Source organism: Piliocolobus tephrosceles, chromosome 1 (assembly GCF_002776525.5).
Source record: "Piliocolobus tephrosceles isolate RC106 chromosome 1, ASM277652v3, whole genome shotgun sequence".
Lineage (NCBI taxonomy): Eukaryota > Metazoa > Chordata > Mammalia > Primates > Cercopithecidae > Piliocolobus > Piliocolobus tephrosceles.
In genome coordinates, this window is record NC_045434.1 from 71,320,653 (window position 1) to 71,340,223 (window position 19,571).

Below are 19,571 nucleotides of genomic sequence, written 5' to 3' on the forward strand. Positions count from 1 at the left end.
ATTTTACTTTTTTTTTGATACCAAGTCTTCAAGGTCCCGTGTGTATTTGACACTGACAGCAATATCCCAATTCCGACTAGCCACATTTCAAATGCTGAACAGCTACATGGGGTTAAAGGCTACGTTATTAGTTGCTGATTCTTTTCAAGATTATGACCACAGAAAAACATCTCCACTTTCAAAAACATCAAACTGCATTTATTAAACAAGCTGATGGAGAGACAAAAGGAATGAATGAATGGAAGGAGGAAGGAACACATGTACTTGACCTACACAGACTTCTGAGCCTGACGTGGTGGTTAAGAACTTGGGCTATGGACATCCCATTATCGGGCACATACTCAAAGGATTATAAACCATGCTGCTATAAAGACACATGCACACGTATGTTTATTGTGGCACTATTCACAATAGCAAAGACGTGGAACCAACCCAAATGTTCATCAATAATATACTGGATTAAGAAAATGTGGCACATACACACCATGGAATACTATGAAGCCATAAAAAAGGATGAGTTCATGTCCTTTGGAGGGACATAGATGAAGCTTGAAACCTTCATTCTGAGCAAACTATCGCAAGGACAGAAAACCAAACAACGCATGTTCTCACTCATATGTGGGAAGTGAACAATGAGAACCCTTGGACACAGGGTGGGGAAGATCACACACCGGGGCCTGTCATGGTGTGTGGGGAGGGGGGAGGGATAGCATTAGGAGATACACCTAATGTAAATGATGAGTTAACGGGTGCAGCACACCAACATGGCACATATATACATATGTAACAAACCTGCACATCGTGCATATGTACCCTACAACTTAAAGTATAACGAAAAATAAAAAATAAATAAAAAAGAACTTGGGCTGTGGAATCAGAGAGAACGGGTTCATGTGCCACTTATTCCACTTACTAGCTATGAGAACTGAGCAAATAATTTCTTTAATTCTCACATTTCTCAAGGATAAACTATAGATAAAAACAACATCTCTTTCATAATGTTGTTACAAGTTTAAAGGTTATAGCAGAGAGGGGATTTCTATACATAAAGGTTTGCTGTATAAAAGGCCAAAGATGGCAGTGGGGAAAACTGATGAAGAGAATACTGAACAAATTAGCTTGACATAACTAAAGAGGCCATGGTGGGGAAAAGCTGTTCATATTATTTATATTCACAATGCCTGTTACGTGCCCAATTACACAAAACAATTTGAACAGAGGCAGCTATTAATAAAATAATTGCAATGGCATTTCTAAAGCTCTCAGTGGCTTACACCTCCCTAGCCTGCTTGCTTGCTTGCTTCTTGGCAATATTCTAAGTAAGTGGGGGAGACGGAGGGCTGAAGGCCAGAATTTGCAGAACCAAGATTTTTCCGTAGTGTATATATTAATATTAATCACATTTTCTAGCCTCCATAAGCCAGACAAATGGATATCTCTGAATCTTTCTTTGAAGGATGAGATTGCCACAGTGCCTCAAATTTAAACTGAACATTACTCTTCAATGTACCATAAAGACAAAAAATTAAACTAAATGCTTACTGCTCTTTAAACTTTTCTTGAAAATTGGTTTTGTGAATAATTCCTGATATTTTGCTTTGAATTTGCTCTTGTTACATGCTACAGAACACAACAGTCTAGCTATTTAAAAAATTAAAGTTAATTCTGGTCTGCTAATGATGACTTTAAATGTTTAATCATTTTAACGATCCAAGTCACTACATGGTCTAAATTAGATGTTGAGTTTCTTAAAGACCACAAACATATCTCCTCTATTCCAGGTACCTTCTAAACCAAGATTTCTCTGGTAGGTATTCCATTTACTGTTAATGCCCTTCCATATTACAGGTGTCCCATAATATAGATTTTTTTTTTTAAAGATTCTTACTAAAATGAATTTAGCTTTGAAACATTTTCATTTACAGCAGAACTTCTCAGAGCCTTTAATATGTCAACATACACAGATTTCAAAGTACTGTGCTGAGTCACTATTATAGTTTTATCATCTACAAATGAGAAAAAAATGCAAACCAAGAACCAAACAATAAGGAGATAGCCTAATTGCCCCATGGAAATAGGTGGTCTTTGCATTTCTGGCCTGATGTGCCGCTCACTGTGCATTTCTCTCTTTTATCATACCCAAAAATATATTAATGTTGAACACATATATGGTAATTAATCTATCAGAATCTTCCAAACTAATTCATTCCAAAGGAATAATTTATTATTATTTGAGCAAATTTATTCCAAAGGAAGGAAGGGAAAAAGGGGGAGGAGGTAGGAGTGAGAAAGGGAATAAAGAAGAGGGAGAAGGGAAGAGGGGCGGAGGGAGGAAACCAGTTTGAATAACTACTAAATAGTGCTGCATATTCATGGACAAAGCTAAAATTCCTAAACACTTTCATAAGGATGAAAGGGCACAAAGTACACACTCATACCTAACCTGGTACTCAGAAAACAAGCCTCATTTTAAAAACAACCAAACAGCTGCTCAGCAGAAGCACTGCACAAATCATCCTCTCCAGCCTTTATTTTTAGAAACTTCTTAAGTAAAACAGTAATTTTCTAAAGAATATAATTAAGACTGGTAGATGTCCTTTCATTATTTTGGAGTTTTAATTTGTTTCACATCAGTCTCATTTTTCCCCTCATAAATCACATAATTATATAATATTCCATAAGAAATTCCTTACCTTTGAATAAAAGAATATATATGATCTTTTGAAAATGTACTGATTTAAAAAGCACAATCCACCCAGGATATTAGTCATTATAACCCACGGATTTAAACACACAGGGAGTCTAAAAGTCAGTCCCATTTTTCAAATGATAAATTGAAGACTTGTTTATATGTCAAAAAATGTGTACCTTCATCATCTAAAGCACATTTTACAAAATGCATAATGCAAAAGAATAGGCCTAATAGATCACAGTATTTCCTGGGCAGAAGGGAATGCTAATTGCCTCCTGGAGTCTTAAATGAAACCTAATTGCTGGCTTGAGCTGTCACCACTGACCCTGGTAACAGACTGGTGCACCCTTCATAAACCTAATACAGCATAATCCTCCTTTATTATGGTTATTACAGCTCTTCAAGGGGACATGTCTGCCACAAAAATAAACTCTGCAGCTTCTCCTCTAAATGGAGGTGTCACTTCTCCACCCCAGAACAAGCAGTGCTGATGGCAGAAATCACTCTGTACAAGGGGTACCACTTCGCAGCCTACAGCTGCTTCCCAACTGGGACTCACACACATCCACAGATACTATTACAGAAACCATGAAGCTACTCCATGGCGATGGGGGAAAAGAGAGGACAAGGAGCACGAACAGCTATTTATTTATTTAAAAACAAATCCACCACCATAAAGCAAATGGGAAAAGCAGAAGAAGAGTATCTAATACAAATCATGGGTTTGAGCTAGGAAATCCATGTGTAAATCCATTAGATTTACAAACAAAATTTCAGATACTGAACCCAAGAAATATTCCTTTCAATCTGTTTTGAAGTTTTTTTGGACACACTCTTAAAAAATTACTTCAATTAAAAACATTTCTCTTATATCTCTTACTCATCAATTCCCTAAACATTTATTGAACATGTACTCTGCATCAGATGCCATAAACCCAAAGATAAATAAATTACAAAATGTCTCCAAAGGTGTGAAAATAAGCAAACAGTACAGTACTATAGGAAGGTAGAGAAGATGACAATGATAATGTAACTATTATTAGGGATATCATTATCCCTAATAATGAAAAGGAAACATCAGATAAAACCTCCAAAAAAGACATAAAAATCATATAAACATTAAAGAATCAGAAAGATTACTATGTGATCAGATGTAAAAAAGAACTGGAGTGGGGGCAGGAAGTAACAATAACAGCATAAGTCAAAGCAACAAGGTTTTCAACCCTGAGAAATGTTTGGAGAAGGTTCACAGGGACCCAAGAGATGTTTAGGTCAGAGGCCAGACAAGGCTAGGAATTTAGGTGCCATCAAGAACTATGCAGAGCCCTGACTGTGTTCACATCTGATCTCACCTGCCCTTCCTTCCCACATCCCTGAGCATGAGAGATTGAGAGCTGAGGGGTTAGTTTCTTGATCTTGTCCAAATTTAGTGAAATGTAGAAGTCAACTAGTCCAATGATGGAATTAAATGTAAACTCCAAGAGGGCTTTCACAGTCCACAGGGTTCCAGTGACTTGGGTAACAGATGTTATTCTTAGCTCATCTGTTATGTGATGGTGATTTACCTGTCTATTTCCTACCCAAAAGCATATCAGAAAGCATTATTTAGAGAAAACCACTTTACATTGTCGTTAAACTCCTGAATATATACATATGTATTCATGGGAACATTTTTTTCTCAATATGTGTATGATTCGCTTATTGTATTGTGCTGAGTGAGCTCCTGTGTGCTTCAGACAAAAATAAATTAGACTTTCTGCTTACATTTTAAAAAAAGAGCTATGCAGAGCCTTGAGTGTTCTGCTAGAGTGTGTACTTTAATCATAAGCAGTTTTTAAAATGAAATATTCTGGAAGGGAGACTGTAATAAACACACGTTTCCATCACTCAGCTTAGGAAACAAAACAGTATCACATGTCCGTCCTCACCTCCACCCCTGCCCACCATACCTTGTATTTTGTGTCTATCCTTCTGGTATTTCCTTGTACCTTTACTACATACACACACACACATATGTAGGTATGTTATATGTACACACACATATATGTATGCATGTATGTTACATATATATTAAAGGTAAAAAGAAAATGTGTGTGTGCACGTGTGTGTGTGTGTAAACAATATATGGTGGCAAGAAAGATTTTAAGCAGGAGAGTTAAAATATCAGACATATCTTAGAAAAGATTCTAGCATAGAAGGTAGACTGGTGCCCGCATCAAGAGAGGAGACAGCTTACACAAAGTGGTGCCACAACGGGTGTCTGTCATGACACAGGAAGGGCAGCCTCAGCCTCACAGGGTATTCTTGGGCAAGGGGCAGGCAGACCTGCATGGACAGTTACACGGAGGGACGTGATGGAGTGAAGCAGTGGCAGTTCCCAGGCAGCTGACAGGCCAATGAGGGGATGAGGCAGGTTAACCAGGACACAGAGCACAGTGAGGTCAATGCCAAGGCCAGAATGGCAAGGGGCCTGACCCAGACAGCGATTAGGGAAGGCTGCCCAGAGAAAGTGGTATTGAAGGAGAGCTCAGAGGAATGGTTTTGATAGGCAATGATGAGTGTTAGGACTCTTAGGCAAGGAAACAGCACCATATTAGGTGGAAAATGACTGGGCCTGTTCAGGAAACACCTGCAGTTTGGCATAACCCTGAGGAATAGTGGAACATAAATCTGAAGAAATCAGAGGCCCACCTGGGAATCATTTGTGGAGAACCTTAAACATCAAGCTGAAGTATATACGTAATTCATGACAAATTCACTTTCATGACCATGAAATCTGCCTTAATCCCTTTAACTTAGGAACTAAAATAATGGTGAGAGCCAAGCTTGTGATTTGGGGGGGGGGGATATCAATGATATCACTGCTGCTTATTATAGTTCTATAAGTAGAACAGGCTGTCTGGGATATGAGTGAGCTGGCAAATCTGCCTTGACATGGTGTCATGGGGTCTTGCCATCTTTCTTTCACTGTAAACACTAGTAACTTTGAGTTTGAATAATGGGGGATGCGGCCTTTTTCTCTTTTATATATCATACAAAAGAAAATAATGCATAGGAAGGAAATTAAGTATATTCTATTTTCTTTTTTTTTTTTTTATTTTAAGATGGAGTCTCGCTCTGTCGCCCAGGCTGGAGTGCAGTGGCGCAATCTCGCTCGCTGCAAGCTCCGCCTCCCGGGTTCACGCCATTCTCCTGCCTCAGCCTCCCGAGTAGCTGGGACTACAGGCGCCTGCCACCACGCCCGGCTAATTTTTTGCATTTTTAGTAGAGATGGGGTTTCACCGTGTTAGCCAAGATGGTCTCGATCTCCTGACCTCATGATCCGCCCACCTTGGCCTCCCAAAGTGCTCGGATTACAGGCATGAGCCACCCAGCCTGGCCAGAAATGACGTATATTCTAAGCAGTAAATCCAAATCTGAAAGGTTTAGGTCTTAACCCTGAAATGTTCCTGCTTCCTAACCCTTCTGTGATATTTATTCTCCCATGATCTACAAAATTTCCTGGACTTGAAAATGAGAGGAAAAATTACCATGTTTTTTAAGTACTCAAGTATAGCAAAACAATATTAAGAACCATAGTATGAGTAACTTCAGAAAATAGCTTAAAAACGGAATTTGTCTCCTCAAATGAACAAAGACAATAAGATATGTATAATACATACTGATATCTGTTTAATTTTTTAAAATCACATAGAGTCATTAACAAGATGTAATTTTCCCAGAGCATAGTAATTATTTATCAAAGAATAAACAATGAATTGCAAACTAGGCTGGGCCCTTATCCCTCAGGTCAGCATTTCAGAAATGCATTCATTCACTGATTCTATAATACTTTTTTTTTTTTGAGATGGAGTCTCACTCTGTCTCCCAGGCTGGAGTGCAGTGGTGCCATCTTGGCTCACTGCAACCTCCACCTCCCAGGTTCAAGTGATTCTCCTGCCTCAGCCTCCCAAGTAGCTGGGACTACTGGCGCACACCACCATGCCCAGCTAATTTTTAGCAGAGACCGGGGTTTTATTACCACGTTGGCCAGGATGATCTCGATCTCTTGATCTCGTGATCCGCCTGCCTCAGCCTCCCAAAATGTTGGGATTACAGGCGTGAGCCACTATACCCGGCCACACTTTTTAAAAATAATCAACTCTAATTCATTATCTGCAAAATGGCAACATCATCATCCTCATAACTATGGCTACCCAATCTCCACATAAGATGAACTGAGTAAGATCCCTACCAGAGAGGCTTTTAACTTAGTAGAGGAGATAGGATGGTAAACAGGTATAATATGGTAAACTTAGTAATGTTGGTAATTTCAAAGTGCTATGGGACTATAAAGTAAGGAATGGGCTGGGCACAGGGGCCCACGCCTGGAATCCCAATACTTTGGGAAGCTGAAGTAGGAGGATCGCTTGAGCCCAGGAGTTCAGGACCAGCCTGGGCTTGAACATAGGGAAACTACATTTGTACAAAATTTTTTTTTTTAAATTAGCCAGGCATAGTGGCTGACACCTGTGGTCCCAGCTACTTGAGAGGCTGAGGTGGGAGGATCAATTAAATCCAGGAGTTCGAGGTATAATGTGCCATGATCACCCCACTGCACTCCAGCCTTGCCGACAAGGCAAAACCCTGTCAAAGAAAGAAGAAAAAGAGAGAGAAAGAAAAGAAAGGCCGGGCTCAGTGGCTCATGCCTATAATCACAACACTTTGGGTCAAGCTGGGCAGATCGCCTGAGGTCAGGAGTTCGAGACCAGCCTGGCCAACATGGTGAAACCCCGTCTCTACTAAAAATACAAAAATTAGCCAGGCGTGGTGACTGCACACCTATCATCTCAGCTACTCAGGAGGCTGAAGTAGGAGAATCGCTTGAACCCAGGAGGTGGAGGTTGCAGTGAGCCGAGATCGCACCACTGCATTCCAGCCTGTGAGACAGAGCAAGACTCCATCTAAAAAAAAAGAAAGAAAGACAAAGAAAGGAATGGGAAAAAGTGAGAGAGAGAGAAAGAGAGAGAGAAGAGAGGAGGGAAGGGGAGGTGAGAGAGAGAAAAGAAGGGAAAAGAAGGGAAAGGAAAGGAAAGGGGAAAGGAAAAAGGAAAGGAAAGGAAAGCTTCAGTGGAGAGAAGCAGAGTGAAGGTGGAGCTTTAGTTGACCACAAAGAGGTTAAGTTGACCACAAAGCAGGCAGGAAGGGGTAAGGCCACTCTGGGTATGAATGTAACAAAGGAGAGGAGAATTAAACACCACTAAGTGTTAGGAGCGCTAGCAGAGAGAGAGAGAAAGAGCAACAGATGGGGATGGGAAGATAGTCAGGAATCCATATCATAAGTGGAATAACGAGTGAAAGACTTTAAATAGTACTCAAAAGAGTAAAATCTTCAAAAATTTGTGATTTCAAAAACCCTTTTTGCAGCACTGAAAGAATAAAAATAATTTTCTGCTGCTATAACAGAATATCACAGATTAGGTAATTTATAAAGAGCAGTTTATTTGGCTCACAGTTCCGGAGGCTGGAAAAGTCCAAAAGCATGGTGCTAGTATTTGGCCAGGGTCATCCTATGGTGCAAAGGTGGAAGGCAGAGGCAAGCACGGAAGATGGAGAAAGGCACCAGGGGCCAGACTCCCTTTATCACAATCTACTCTTGAGATAACAAATCTGACATTAATCCCTTCATGAAGGCTCCTCCTAATCACCTCTTAAAGTTCCCACCTTTTAACACTGCTGACAATGGCAATCAAATTTTACCATGAGTTTTGGAGGGGACATTCAAACCACAACAATGCTCTTGGAACAATCTCAAGAGGCAGTAAGGATGGAGGGAAAAGAGCAAATGGAAAATACTTTTACAGACTCAAACTCGAAGGACCTAATGACTGATGGGATTTGTTACTGGGGTCTGAGAAAATGGATTGAGGGTGCTAAGAATGACAGGTTGAAGCAAACTCCAAATGCCTGGCTTGAGCAGCTAACTCAATAGACAGCAATGTCACTGAGATAGGTAATTTGGAAGCAGCACATTTTGTGACATGAAACTGGAGAGTTCAAGTTGAGACAGGTAGGATTTGGCATGTATAGCAGACACTCAAATGAATATAAGCACCAGATAAACCCAACTGTTTGGTAGCAAGCAGAGAGGTCTGGACTGGAGATGATAGCCAAGGAGATCCAGTAACATGGAAACATCTAATTAGTGCTTTACATGAACCTGGCTAGGGATACGAGGCCATTAACCGAGTCTCTCTGCAGTTCTAAAGTAACCAGAAATGGAATCATTCAAACCGGTGCAGTGAAAAAGTGACACCCATACCAAGCCTGAGGAACAGGGGTGGGAGAACCAAACAAGACTTCTCAGCTCAGTGCTTCTCAAAATGCAGTTGGTCAGGACCAAGAGCATCAGCACCACCCGGGAGCTCTTTGGAAATAGAAATTCTCAGGCCTACCTTAAATGTGCTGAATCCAGAAACCCAGGTAGGCCTGGGGAAGAACAGCAACCTTTGTTTAACAAGCCCTGCAGGTGATACTCACTGGAGGCTGACAATCTACTGCCTTGGCTAATGCTCCAATTACTTGAGGAATGCAGTGTGAACAAATTAACCTCCAGAGATGAATTTCCAAAGACACAAAGAAATTAAGTAGAAGTAAAGTACACATTTCATACAAAAATATGCATTAGGAATTGAGGCTAATTTTCAACTGTAAGTAATTTTTCCCTGTGAGCACAAAACGTGTAACGCAAAGCAGATCAAGTCAGTGGCCCACATGGTAAGGCTTCCTAACTTAGGAATACAGTTCAGCACTAAAATCTCAAACAATCTAAATGTGAAGAGGATATTTTACTACTTAGAGACAATGCCACATCACCAAAGGAATTCTTTCTCATTTTCTCACTAGACTCCTCCCTATTGACCAACAGAAAGCATTTATGGGATGGCCAGCTAGGGTTACAGCTCTCTGGATATGCAGTAGTCCTCTGGGTCAAACTAATTGACCAGGCTTAGGATGAAACTCTTGACCTAAGCCTAATTTAGCCCCTAAGGAAACTAAGCTAAATCAACCACATATCAAATTTTACATGTAAGGCTGATCTAAGAATGGTTATGAAATGTTTTTTCCAATTGCAAGGACTCTGAAGAAAATCAAACAAAAGCTTGACAGGGGAAGAAAAGTCAAGAAATACAGAACCAACAGGAAAAAGGAAAGGAAAGTAAAACAATGTTAATATGCCATTTATAACCCAACTTAGAGCCAGAACTACCCTTATCACACAAAAAGGCACTTACTCACTATTACCTTTTACACAGCTACTCTGTGTCCTTCATCCACAAGCATTGCATCATATCCTTTAATTCAGAATTATAAATAATTATAAGATTATTTATTTTCATAATCAGCATGCATGCAATATATGGCAAAGGCACTGCTGGTCTGGGCAAGATACATTTCCTCTCCCCTCCTATTGCAAAAATCCAGGTCAGGCCTGCATTTTCCTGGGCTATCTCCCCCTGATTCCCCAAAGGGGTAGGATACCTTCATATGATCTCCAGGCCTGCACGCAATCCTGCAGAAAAGACTTAACCAATTCTTTGCCATTCTGTTTCAAGAACACATGCTTTCTTCTAACATTGTTCTAACATTGTTCCTTTTTTCTAACATTCCCTCACGCTTTGAGGTTGATATGAAGATCAATAATTTAATGTTTGTCAAATACTCTAGGTTTCTCAGATGAAAGACAACATTAAAGTTCAAATAACTGCCGGCCGGGCGCGGTGGCTCAAGCCTGTAATCCTAGCACTTTGGGAGGCCTAGACGGGCGGATCACAAGGTCAGGAGATTGAGACCATCCTGGCTAACCCGGTGAAACCCCGTCTCTACTAAAAAAGAAAAATAAAAAAAACTAGCCGGGCGAGGTGGCGGGCGCCTGTAGTCCCAGCTACTCGGGAGACTGAGGCAGGAGAATGGCGTGAACCCAAAAGGCGGAGCTTGCAGTGAGCTGAGATCTGGCCACTGCACTCCAGTTGGGGCAACAGCGAGAGACTCCGTCTCCCAAAAAAAAAAAAAAAAAAAAAAAGTTCAAATAACCAGTGGCTGCCATTACACAAGAAGTATTGCAGTTTACTCTTTATATTTGGGCTTCAAAAAGGGAAATCAAGGCTGCAAAGATATATCAGCTAGCTTTTGTACTCTTGTTAAAGGCAAGAGAGTTACCCTAACATTCTTTAACTAGATTTCAACATTAGAAATACAAGGATCCTTATATAAAATACTGGCCCCTGATTACAGTAAGAATTATACAGGGAAAAAGATCTTTTTTTCTGCCCTTCTAATCTCTCAGTGGCTTTCCCTCCTCAAACTTCTCTACTGCCTGGTCCCCCACCTCTCAATTTCCTCTTGTAGGAGGGGCCACATGGCAGCTGCCAGCTAACATGTTTGTTTTGAGCCAATAGACTGAAAAAAAAAAGTCAGAGATAAAGCTTTATGTGTATGTTTACACACATGTGAATTCAGGCTGCTGAAAAAATAACACACAAAGAGAACATTCATGGCCACATACAAGTCCTTGAACATATAAATAGCCATCCTTGACCTATTCTGTGTGAGGTGCTGTTATACAGCATGACACTGAATTCTCCATACACATCCTGACAGGCTAAATGTCATCAGATCCATTTTGCAGATGAAGAAACTGAGGCTCAGAAGGGCTATGAAGTTCATCCAACATCACACAGCTAAAAAATAGCAGAGCTAGAATTCCAACCTAGTTATATTTCCAACTCCCAAACCTGGACCGCCTGCTCTAGCACACCAACAGCCAGGAAAAGCTATAGAACTTACCACACATACCCCTTGGACCACTCAATAAGCCGTCAGTGAGATGCATACAGAGGACATATTAATTAAATCAAATTAAATCCGTAAGGGGAGATCCAAAAACATATTTTAGACATTAACTTGAACCTCCTCCCTACCAAAGCTTTAGTGTTTGTTTTCCCTCATTCCTTAATTGGCTAATTAAGTATTTCATCTTATCTCTTTCTCATGCATTATCTCTAACAAAGCTCACAGCACTGTTCTGAGGCTTAAAATGAATTTTTTAAAAACATAGCATTTGGTGACTAAGTAATGAAGCTCAAATGCAAGAATTTGACAAAAATCCTTGCTCAAAAATGACAAGAATATGGAACCCAGGAGGGCTATATAATATGCAATCAAAGGGTTGATGTTTGCTTCCCTGGAGCAAATTTAAACCTCTAATAAGGAAGGCAGGTACTGGAAAATAAAAAGTCCTCATAGTTCTTGACACTTAGCCCATACATCCAGGGCAAGTAAGAATTATTCTAAAAATTCTGATTTTTCTCTGAATTCCTTATGGTGCTTCCCTATTAAAAGTCTAACTGTCCTTTCTATTACAGCTACCAGCGTGACACAGTATGCACAAACCTGAATAACTCAAGTGTTAATAATAATTACATGTTTAAGCCAATGATGGAAACTGGGCAAATGCCTGGGATTAGCGGGAAAGGGCTTCTCTTCAGCCATTTCTCTCATGCAGGTCCCCACACCTTCAGGAAACCTTCTGTGAAGGGGCTGTTCTTGAGATAAGAAAAGATGCTGGTAGAGGGGCTTGGATAAACACCCAAAGTTGTAGGAAGTCAGTGTGTTCTTCCTACTCTCATGTACTGGCCTGAGGTCACCAAAAGCTGGATGTCTGCCACCTCGGCCAGGACTCAGCCACTATGAACAATACTACAGCACCACTTCAGTCCAGTGAAGAGGCACCCTTGAAAGGCAAACCACGTACAGAATGCTACTGCATTGTAAGAAACTTTTCTAGGCAGGATTTGCTGAATCCTGGGCCATTAGGCTACAAAAATCTGCAAGAAGATAGTGTTTTCTATTTTCATAAAGTTTCAGAGAGAAGAAGGACAGTCCTTACAACTGTGCTAAAGCAACAGTAATGACTTCCAAGTAGAGAAAAGTATAACAAACTTCATGACATACAGATGAACTAATTTTGCACCACATGGCCACCCATTCAGACTGGGCAAAAAGGGCATCATGCCATTCAACTCCCGCTCATTAAGGCTGTCATTTCTATGGCACAAGCTTTAACCCCATCACCAAACAATTAGGTAACTTTATAATACAAGGTCCATAATGCCTTGTATTACCACACCTATGGCTGTCAAGCAGCCTTTTTAAAAAGGAATCATTGTTTGAATGTGGGGGACAAAAAAGAAGAATACCATGTTAATGAAACCGAGCATGGGCCAATTAAAATTTAGATGATCATACAACAGCTGCTTGTGGTAAAACAGCAGCAGGCATGGAAGTGTATCCAAAGAGGGAGGCCTTGGCTCCACTGGAAGCTACTTATGGTTCCCATAAGTGGCTAACGCACTCCTAGATTAATTTCTGATATTGGAGGTGGAGAGAATGCTATCCCAGCAACACTGCACCAACATGGCCATAAATGCCCCTTGGGCCCCCAGATGGCTAGGGAAACTTTCGGTTCCCTCTTGTGTTCACGCTGCACCAGCTGTTTCCTCTGCCTGGAATACACCCTCCAGATGAGCACAACCTCCATTCTCTGAGCGCAGTGCACGCCTCACCAGGACCAAGCTCGCCTCAGACTCTCACAGAACCCATCCTCCATGCATTATCATTCTTCACCGGCCTTCAGGTTTCCTCCACTAGGCTGCAGACTCCTGCCCTGTGATCTCGTTTAGCATCTTTCTATCCCCTGTTCCTAGCAGAGTAGAAGCTGGGTTTGTTGGATGAATGAGTAAACTAATCCATTTCAAGAAGTTAACACATTGGTGGAAACTCTGTAACTGCCCGCGCCTGCAATCTAGAGATTCCTCACCTTCACAAAGAACCTGCGACAGCCAGTCCCTAGACTTAAGCGGAAACCCTACAATCTCTGAAATTGTAGGTGGGGATGAGGGGGTTGGAGGACAGGAACTGAAGGAAGTGAGAGGAAAAGGGAGGTAGGGGCAGCGTTACCTCACTGCTCTCTCCAAACGAAAAGGTGTAAACCCCATTTACAAGTATTCAAACCTGAGATCTGGGGGTCACGTGGGGAAGGAGAGGCTGTTAATACCCAGAACTTGAAAAGTTTGAGGTGGAGACCTGATCTGAAATTGTGTGACCACAGCTTTTTTCTATGAGCCAGCCCGACCACCCAAGTAGGAGCCTCGACGCCCAGGAGTTTGGTGGCACCACTGAGGCCTAGTGAGAGGGCAGGAAAACTCCGCTCCCCTCAAGATCCTTTCCCGGTGGTGGTGGGGGGCGACTAGGGGCGTCGGGCAGCTGCGTCCCCCTACCGCTGCAGCGACCGCGACGTCGTTCGTCTTTCATCCTCTAGCCCCCAAGGTTTAGGTATCTCCAGGTGCCCCTCCGAGGCCCTCTCTCATTCCCAAAACGCAGAAGTGAAGGGAGAGAGAAGACAAGGGTGTGGGTTTAACCACAAACTCCCCAGACGGCGCTCACCTTCCAGCTCGCTCCGGGACAAGCTTTGCGCCTCACCACGGGCAGCTCCCACCGCGAGATAACACCCCTGTGGCCCGGTCACCCAGCGCCCCCGCTGCCCTGCCAGGCGTCCCGGGCCGCCAATCGCAAGTTGGCGTTGCCAGCGTCTGCCCAAGTCATCTGCAGGGCGCCCGGAGCGCCGAGGCGGCCTCCAACCTCGGGCCCGACTCCCCGGCTTGGAAGGGGCTTACCTGCTTACACGGCCCCCGTGGCGCCCCGGAGTCCCGCGCGGAAAGGCTGTCCTTCGCGGCGGCGAAGCCCCGATTCCCCACGGAATTGATTCCAGTGGCTGGCGGAGGAGGGGCGAAGGGAAGAAGCGGCAGGAGGCGAAAGGGGAGGGAGGTTTCCGCCGCGATCCCGGCGCGAGAGTCGGAGCAGAGGCGCACCGGGAGAGAAAAGGAGAAAAACCTAAGCACGGGCTGTCCCGTTCCGGGAGGCCGGGAAGGATGGCTCAGCTGGGAGGGGAAAGAGCGCCAGTGGCCACTTGTGTCTGTCTAGGGCTCCCCAAGGACCTGAGCCAGCAGAGCAGGCGGCCGAGCCCGCAGGAGCACAGCAACCTGCCCCCGAGTCTGCGTCCGCTGCGCTCACTCCGCCGAGAAAAAGTTGGGAAGAACTTTGAGGGGCCGGGAGAGCCAGAGCGGCAGGAAATGCGAGCGGCCGGCAGAGGAGGGAGGAAGGGGCCGTGCGAGTGGGAGGGGACGGAGCAAGCGCCGGCGGCCACGGCTCCCCCACCCCAGAGCCGGGCTCGGCAGCGCTGGGGGCCTGGAGGCGGAGGGAGCGCGGGGCGCGCGGCCGGGGGCGGGGAGGAATGCGGCCCGGGAGGGCGCGCGCCGGGGGCGCCGCGGGCGCGCGCTGAAACGTGGAGCCCCAGCTCCAGAGCTCCCAAGCTGGAGGCGCGCCGTCCTTGGGGACGTCACAGCGCTGGAATCCGAGGAATGCCGGGCTGCAGGAGCTCCTTCTGCAGGCCCGGAGAAGTCGCGCACTTTTAATGGGGGAGTTTTGGAAAATGATTTAAAAGGTGGGGGCCGAGGACGGAGGACCGGATGAAACTCCCTGGAGTAAGAGACGTTGAAGTGGAGAGAGCAAGGCGACCGCAGCCACCCCAACCCTGTGCCGCTCCCGCCGTTGGGAAGAAGAGGCAAGGAAAGGAAGATCCCACCTAGACTTCCGAGGACCGCAGAGACGGGGTGGCGGCAGGATCTTGCCCACCCCGACCTAGATCAAGGACAGTCCACCTTATATTGGGGAACCCTCCAAGCAGGACGCCTCATGCAGCCACCCCACAGGGGAAAACAGACCAGGAGAAAGTAAGGTGGCCTCACCGAGTAGGCAATCTCAAAGATCTCTCCCTAGAACCTCTGGGTACTGGACCCGGTGTCTTAGCCTTCTCTCCCTGCCCCCTCCTGCCCCCTAGGAATGATAAAAAGCAGCCTGTGTGCTGAGAGTTGGAAAATGTCGTTTTCCCGGTTTGTTCCATGCCACAGAATCGCCCCACCCTGCTTGGGTAGGCACTGGGAGGGAACTTCCTTAGCACTTTCGGAGGTGGAGTTAATGAGACGCAGCTGGTATGATGGAAAAAGCTTGGAGCCAGGCGACTGAACCTGGGTTTTAGGCCCTGCCCGATGGGGTAACTGAGGAGTATCCCAGCCTCTGAGATCCTAGGTTTCTGTAGCTGTAAAATTAAAGAATTTGTCTAGATTTCTGTGGTCCTTTGCATTGCTACAAACATGTCTTGGGATATGTTATCTCGCTAAGATTCCAGTCCTTTGTTGAAAAGGAACCTTGAAGTCGTTGTCACAGAATGTACTGTCCCAAATCACTTCAGTGTCCGGCAACTCATGCAAAAATTCCTGGCCTCTTGGGGAAGAGAACTGGAAACCAAAAAGCGCGGTGGCTCACACCTGTAATCCCAGCACTTTGGGAAGCCGAAGCGGGCGGATTGGCTGAGCTCAGAAGTTCGACACCAGCCTGAGCAACACGGTGAAACCCCGTCTCTACTAAAATTCAAAAAGTTAGCCAGGCGTCGCGACGTAGGCCTGTAGTGCCAGCTACTCGGGAGGCTGAGGCAGGAGAATTGCTTGAACCCGGGAGGAGGAGGTTGCAGTGAGCCGAGATCGCGCCACTGCACTCCGTCCTGGGCTACAGGGCCAGACTACGTCTCAAAAAAATAAAATAAAATAAAATAAATAAATCCGTTGGCCAGGCGCGGTGGCTCAAGCCTGTAATCCCAGCACTTTGGGAGGCCGAGACGGGCGGATCACGAGGTCAGCAGATCGAGACCATCCTGGCTAACACGGTGAAACCCCGTCTCTACTAAAAAATACAAAAAACTAGCCGGGTGAGGTGGCGGGCGCCTGTAGTCCCAGCTACTCTGGAGGCTGAGGCAGGAGAATGGCGTGAACCCAGTAGGCGGAGCTTGCAGTGAGCTGATATCCGGCCACTGCACTCCAGCCTGGGCGACAGAGCGAGACTCCGTCTCAAAAAAAAAAGAATCCGTAGTGACTCCGATTTTCTTCGAGCATCTGCCAATCTCTAGAACTATAAAGAATTAGAGAAAACGCTGAGTGCAATGCAAAAGTGATGGAAAGAAAAGGTTGAAGGGAAATCAACTTTCTCACATTTTAAAGGAAATAGCTGTACAGATGTGCTAGGTTTCCAAAGAAAACATTAGGCAGTGCCTGACTGTGTTCCAGAAAGTGTGGAAAGCACTCCCCCATTCCTAGATGAGGAAAGTGAGGCATGAAGAAATTAACCTGTCTCACTGAGGGTCATACAACTAGGAAGATATGATCAGGTCCCTAGTCTGTCATGCCTAAAGTGCATGCTCTTAATCTCTTTGAAATTGGACCCAAACAGGATTAGGATTAAAGATAAGAAAATGCCTTCAGGCGCTCAATGTAAAACTCTGGCTTTTGCTCTCTCCTGGGAGATGGGAGGCCTCTTGCTTGGTGTCTTTTCTAGTGGAAAGATACTAGGAAATATATTTTGTTGCTCTAACATCACTATGCTACCAAACTGAGCACGGCACCCTGAGACTATTGTGGCATAAAAGAAGCAAAGGACTTATTGGCCTTCTTGTGCAGACACAAGGGTTCCAGTTCTGCCTCTGACCAGCCTTGGGAAGCCAGCCTGATCAAGCCACTTCACTTCTAGGCTTGAATTTATTTTCTAAGTGGAGTGTGGCAAAGAGAGCAGAGCTTGGTTGGAATAGTTCATCTCTGAGGTCTTTCCCAGGTCTAAACTTGCCTCAAAGTACACTTCTCCAGATAGATGGCAGTCTATGGAGGAAGCTAAGCAATAAAGCCAGTGGATAAAGCCAGTGTCTGGGGACAGGACTGTTTTCACACCGCCTTTGGATGAAAATGAATGTTGAGACTCCAACAAATGTGGCTGAGAGTTCAATGATAAGTAAAGCTAAGATTTAGCACTAACCCTGTAGATGCATTTTAAAAATTTAGACAATTTTACCTACAGAAAGACAGTCTGGGCAAGATGGCGAAACCCCAACTCTACACAAAATACAAAAATTAGCCAGGCATGTTAGCTGTAGGCTTGTAGTCCCAGCTACTAATGAGGTGGGAGGATTGCATAAGCCCGGGAGGTCGAGGGTGTAGTGAACTGAGATCACACCACTGTACTCCAGCCTGGGTGATAGAGTGAGATCCTCTCTTGAAAAAGAAAAAAAAGTGTTATTAATTTAAAAGCCTATAAAGTGTATCTGACCAGTCCTATTTCTTTTTCTTTAGAATAGATCACAGAAAGGCAATACAAATAAGAATATTTTCTAAATAGAAAGTACAGCTTGAAGTGACAAAAACCTTTCATTCTCAGGATAAATACATAAAAGCTAGTCACAAGCTTCTTTTAAAAAAGAAAAAAGAAACCCATTTCCTAAATCTGTGCCACACTCAAGTCTCCTTATACTACATCAGGTTGAAAAGGAATTTGACTCATGGAATAGGTCCTGAACACATCACTACATGTTTGCTTTAAAGCTTTGCAATTCTAAGAACTTGTCAATATTACATTTCTCAAAGCAATTATCAACTTCTTATAAGCCCAATTCAAACTACAAAGACAAAGAAGAATCCCGTGGGCTTCCATGGTTCCTCCCAGCCCCAATATGTGCCTCTCATTAATGCATTCATTTTACACCTTCAAAGACATGGAAACCACTGAAAGCAGAACAGGTTCCCCAAATCAAAGCCAACTGGAAAGTAAGCCAGTTTTGTAAAGAAAACTGATGATCTCTAAGGGCCTTTTACAAATTTTAAAGTTTTATATGTACACCTATTCATCCCCAGCTTAATTCCAATTCCTAAAAGGATATTTGGCAACTTGGAGTAATGGAGAGAAGTGGGAAGCTTTTTCAAATATACATCCTCTCCGAATCCTGCTTCAGTATCTTATGCCTTGGGTCTAGGGTAGAGATGGGTTATGGTGGGAGTTGGGGGGAGTGTAATATTTTTAGACAGTGTTTTATGAAGATACAATTCATATTCAATAAAAAGTACAACTCTTAAGTGTAGCTGCAACTTGAAGACCTTTTCATATGTATACATGCATGTGTCCACCACCCAGGTCAAGATATAGAAAACACCCATTTCCTCAGGAAATTCCCTTGTGTGACTTTTTAGTCAGTTTCACCCTTCTACCACCATAGATTTGTTTTGCTGGTTATTAAACTTCATATAAATGGAATCACATTTTGTGTGTGTGTGTGTGTAATACATATGAATTGAGGGAGGAGGAAACACCAGAGCTCCTCCTCTCTGCACACATGAGGACACAATGAGAAGCCTGCAAGCCAAAGAGAGAGATCTCACCAGAAACCAACCCTGACAGCACCTAATCTTGGACTTTCAGTCTCCAGAACTGTGAGAAAATTAATTTCTGTTGTGTAAACTGCATAGCCTGTGGTATTTTGTTACCATTTTGTTATTGCAGCTCAGTCAGACTAATACACTGAGGTAGGTGGTTGGGGTGTGTGTGTGTGTTTGCTTTAACATGGAAATAAACTTGAGACTTCAAGTGCCCTGTACTTATATGTGTATCAGGCCATGCAGTACCTATGTCCATGATAGAGCCAAGATTCCAACCTGGACCTTTCTCATTCTAGTTTGTGTTCTTTCTATTCCACCTTGTTGCTGTACAGATTATTCAGCACTGCTGTATGTCAGGAATAGCATTAGGAGGTAGCACAAAGTATATGGTGAAAACAGAAAATAAAAGCATTAGCAGGATAGTGTGTGTGTTTAAAATTCTCCATCACCAAAGTTTACCAGGGGACAACTGGTACTTCGCTGATATCAAATTGGGCTAACGGGAAAAGACATGTCTGGGGTACTGTCTCCAG

At 43.7% G+C, this 19,571-nt stretch overlaps 1 protein-coding gene across 1 annotated transcript in view; it reads right to left on the bottom strand.

Moving 5' to 3' along the window:
* Window positions 1–14,832, bottom strand: part of PTPN14 (protein tyrosine phosphatase non-receptor type 14) — a 205,817-nt gene extending 190,985 nt beyond the window's left edge. The window contains exon 1 of the mRNA XM_023203744.2: window positions 14,407–14,832. The gene's annotated coding sequence lies outside the window, so the exon portion shown is untranslated. The remainder of the gene's footprint in view (window positions 1–14,406) is intronic.
* Between the last annotated feature and the right edge of the window lie 4,739 nt (window positions 14,833–19,571).